Source organism: Temnothorax curvispinosus, unplaced genomic scaffold, assembly GCF_003070985.1.
Source record: "Temnothorax curvispinosus isolate PA1 unplaced genomic scaffold, ASM307098v1 QBEX01005990.1, whole genome shotgun sequence".
NCBI lineage: Eukaryota > Metazoa > Arthropoda > Insecta > Hymenoptera > Formicidae > Temnothorax > Temnothorax curvispinosus.
In genome coordinates, this window is record NW_020215770.1 from 30,483 (window position 1) to 35,725 (window position 5,243).

Sequence of the window (5,243 nt, forward strand, 5' to 3'; positions counted from 1 at the left end):
TTTGTATTAATTTTTAAGAAAATTTTTTTATTTATTTATGTATGTAGGAGAAGGATGCACATAGACAGTAGACACATGTCAGAACATTATAATGATTATAAAAATTGTGTTAGTATAGACGTATAGAGCGGATAATTGGGAATGCGACCTCGGTAATGACAAAGTTTATGATTTTAAATATCACACTCTGTCCGTCTCTCTATCCGTAAAGAAAAGAATAATTTTTAGGAACGATTTGTACAGTAACTACTCGTGTACGAATGTGTCCATGAATCGCGTATAGAGTTACCAGCCTTTAATCGATCACGTCGGAGGGACAGATGAGGTCATCGTTGCGAAAGAATCGATTTGAATTAGCGTCATTAAGCGCCATAATTGACCGTTTTTATACATATTTTCGTCTCTGGGGTATTTTCATAGACTGCTTATTTTCACCGGGACGCCATGCCCTTTCATACACGTTGTTTCAATAAAGCGAGCGCCCATCGAAGCGATGACGAGCTACCTGCTCGCTGGACCGTTTCATTTGGCTTTGAATATCGACTTTATGGGTGGCCGCGAACGTTTCACAGGCGTGCGCGTGTACGGAAACACCAGCCGTTGTGGAATTAACATTAATAACGTTTCGAAACGCATACTGACTAGTCGACTTCGTATTATGGATTTACATATAATTTAGTGTGATCGACGAAACACTCGCGCAATTTTCCTAGACTTTCGTTTAATAATTATAGATTTAGTCTTAACGCAATTTTATTAAGATATGATTTAAATATTACTGCCATTTTATATACAGAGTTCTCTCTCTCTCTCTCTCTCTCTCTCTCTCTCTCTCTCTCTCTCTCTCTCTCCTCCCCCTCTTTTTTATATATATTTGATAAGCAGACAATTTCCTTCTTTATACGAAGAAAAATTTAATAATTGAAAAGTTATTTTTAAACATTATTATTTCACTCTATACAATAATCTCGACATTTTAATAAAATACATACGTGCAGTGTAAAAGAAAAAGTAACCTCGATTTCTGAAATCTTTCTTATTTACACAAAGTACGGAGAGATCTACTGCGTAGACCTTTCAGCTACTCCATCTCGGCTCAGTCAGTCTGTTTTTCCAACCTTAAACTTTGCTATTCCGAAACTGGGTGCGCGATTATCTTTATGGACTGTGATTTTTCAACTTTGCTATTTTTGAAATAATATAAACAATTTTATCTAACCGATTTTATTTAACTGACATTCTGTGTGGATACCACATACCAATATGTTTAATGATAAGTGTGATCGTTTAATCCTAATTTTTATTGTTTAATATTAAATAGTATTTTTTGAATTAAATCTTAACGTTTGTAATTTATAAAAAAAATAAAAAAAAAAAAAAAAAAACACATTGGCTATATTTGAGCTGCGAAAGCTACGCGCATGAAACAAGAACGTCAAGAACCATTTCGACTTTGTGTATCAAGAGACACGGTAGTGTCTCGCGCCAAGTACGCGCGAAGCGAGACGCACCGTGACTCTTTTACGCGAACGCATGAGTTGCGAGTATCCGAGATTTTGAGATCTCAATAACGAGTGAACGGATCAATTTCTAAGTAGGTTTGATCGATAGCTTGGGGTTTGATTTATAAATAACAGTCTTTTTTTTCCGTTACGTGCCCTACGAGCGAAGATATTGCGATGCAAAGTCCAAATGTGGAAAATTTTTTTTTAAGAAACGTCCACGTCGGACAAAAATGGCGGCTGGTGTGTCACTTTCCCATTTTTGACACGAGAGTGCATTCGTGCACTGTCGCAGTGCGTGACAGTGACAGTTTTTTACAACCTAGAAAAGGATAAGTGTAAGTGTGTGATAGTCGTGACCGTTGCCGCGTCGTGACAGATAGTGAAATATAGTATTGACCGTAAAGAGCTGATGCCGATAGATCTTTAAGAAGGAAGGTGTATCTACAAAATCGTACAAACACGTACGTATATGCTGTCTTGTAAAAGTTGTCAAACTGTATGTTTACGCGAGCGTTACTTCTGTAGTAACTTACGATAATTCACTCGTTTACGCGGAGTAAATTATCGTAAGTTACTACAAAATCCCGTTTACGCGAAGGAAAATTCTGTTTACGCGAAGGAATTATCGTTAAGTTTACTACAGAAGTAACGCTCGCGTGTAAACGTAGTAAGTGAAATATATAAAGTATTAACCACAGAGAGATGCCGAGGAGATCTTTAAAAGAAGGAAGGTATATTCAAAATGGCACACGTACGTATATGCTGTCTTGTAAAAGTTGTCGAACTATATGTTTACGCGAGTGAGTACATCTATATAGTAACTTACAGTAATTCATATTAAGATACGTCGTCGTCTCTCAATCAGAGAAACGTAACCTTCACTACTTTCAACGGTGGCTCTTGATTTCCGATCATAATAGTTACTATAAAATCTCCCGTTTACGCGGAGGAATTATCGTATCGTAAGTTACTACAGAAGTAACGTTTGCGTAAATAGGTTATAAAAATAACACGATGTTATATATGTGGTTTGCCGTGAATATATATATATATATATATATATGTGTGTGTGTGTGTGTGTGTGTGTGTGTGATTTCTGCCTAGTGCTCTGAATGTCATCTAGTCATACATATCAAGAACTTTCGATGGGCTTCTTCAGAAGATAGGATATGAAGAAAATCCTAATGCATGATGACGATACCACAAAGATGCTAAGGCTAGATGCCACGAAATGTGCATGTATCGTCGATCACGCGGAATGCAAGAGAAAATCCGCCGTTAAATTGAGCGAACATTCACGAATCCTGATACCCACAAGTAATTTCTTACAATCTTTTTATGATCCTGATTATCTCATAATTTGTATTTTTGTACGTGTATTTTATGCTTTGATAGGAGGAACGTGAAAAAGAGCAGGAAAAGGAAAGAGCACTAGCGGCGAAGCAGACAGAAAAGAACAAACAGAAGAGACAGATTCAAGCTTTGTCTTTTAATCTGAACGAAGACGAAGATGAAGCTGAGATGTCTTGTGACGAAGACAATGCCAAAAAATCCCCGCAGTCAGAAAATGTGCAATCTGATGGCCCTGCGATTAAGAAGATTTAGAAAAATCCAGATGTAGATACATGTTTTTTGCCAGTAGGGAAAGGGACGAGGAGGAAAATAAACTTAGGGAAGAATTGAGACAAGAATGGGCTAGAAAGCAGAACGCGTTGAAGGAAGAAGAAATTGAGATCACATTCAGTTATTGGGATGGATCTGACCATCGTCGGAGTGTTATAATGAAGAAAGGTGAATGTCTCAGTGGTTTAGAGAACGTTTAAGTTATTAAAATACTCCAGTGACACTTTTGGAGTAACATTGGCATGATATATAATGTTCTGCTGCATAAATTAAATTTTCACATACAGGTAATTCTATCTATTAGGTTCTTCAGAGATGTTTAGAAGTTCTGAGGCCCGAATTCAGCGAGCTTAAAACAGTAATGGCAGATCAGTTAATGTATGTCAAGGAGAATCTTATATTACCGCACCATTATACGTTTTACTGCAACTGTAACTGATTTTATTGTAACTAAGATAAATATACCAAATGATAAAACTTATGAAGCAATATCACAATGTTGGCATGTTATTTTAATGTATGTAATATTGCGATTAGGCACGAGGAAAGAGCGGGCCTCTGTTCACATTTGACGTTCACGATGATATTCGTATTATGCACGATGCTTCTGTCAAAACCGAGGAATCACATGTCGGAAAAGTTTTACTTAGGTATTTATTATTAAAAGAATATTTTGCATAATTCTTTTTTATGTTATTTTTTTATTTTTCTCATTAGATCATGGTACGAGAGGAACAAACACATTTTTCCAGCGAGTAGATGGGAACCTTTTGATCCAACGAAAAGGTACAAGTATACAGTGTCGGATAAAAATAGGAAGAAAGCTAAAATCTGATCTTAGATTCAACGAATTGTCCAATTTTGTTTAAAGGATTCAGATTCAAGGACTGTAAATATTATAACCAGATAAATAACTTTGTTTCCTCGTATAATTGATTCATTATAAAACAGCTGATTATATATATATATATATATATATATATATATATATATTATAATCTATTTTACAATGAATATATATATATATTGTAGCTACATTGTATTTTTAAGGACAGTGATTTTAATTCATTCAGTTATGTGATAATATTTAATTCATTTACTCGATTATATAGCTCTACTAAATAGTTAAGTTTTCGCAAACATTTGGAGGGAAAATAAAAATACATGAATAGTTTAATGACTTGAATATAATAATTACAATATGAAAATACAAAACCATACTTTAATTCATTCCGATACAGAAACAGTATTAAAATATTAATCCATGATCAGATCCTCTAACAGAAATCTATTTACAAATATTAGATGTATCATCTCTTGTCATTTCTTGAAGATAATTGTACAAAAATAAATATATACATTTATATCGATTATAATCACGTATTATTCATAGATTTGATGCAAGTTGGATCCATGTATGTAATATTTTTGGGAAAATGGTCCATTATAATAAACTTTTTCTCAGTCGATCTGTTCAAGCAGTCAAGGAATCCGAACCAATAAATAACTAGTCCAGACCCAAATCTGTTCCAGTAGTTTCCAGTTTCACATCGTTTTATATTCTTCATGTGTTTTTAATACATGAATTATTACTTATTTGAAAATTAATAATTAGTGGATAAGGAATAATCACATTGTCAGGTAAATTTTTTATTTTAAAAATAATTGATTTAATATAAATAATTTAATTATTGCAGATAAACATGATTTAAAAAACAGGTTAATATTATATATATGTATATATACGATATATATGTGTATTTATATCTACCTAACATAGAGAATTTACAAGAATAACATTAAATATAATAAATAGGTATTTAATCAATAAATACATATTTAATAAATTTCAAAAATAGGAGACAATAGTTCTATATTATAACTATTATTACATTTAATGTTATAGCGATTCTCTATATAATACGAATATAAATACACATATATGTATATTTGTAAAAAGTAAAAGGTTTTATATATATATATATATATATATATATATAAATTTAATAAAAATTTAATTCGGTGTTATTGTCAATTTGTGAATAATTAAAAAATAAAAAGTGGAAATTTTTTGCCGATACTTGCTTATCACTACAAAACGCATGATATCAGTAC

General features: G+C 32.8%; 1 pseudogene; it reads left to right on the plus strand.

The window, feature by feature from the left end:
- The first annotated feature begins 2,247 nt into the window (after positions 1 to 2,247).
- LOC112455299 lies at positions 2,248 to 4,069 on the plus strand (annotated as a pseudogene).
- The last annotated feature ends 1,174 nt before the right edge of the window (positions 4,070 to 5,243 follow it).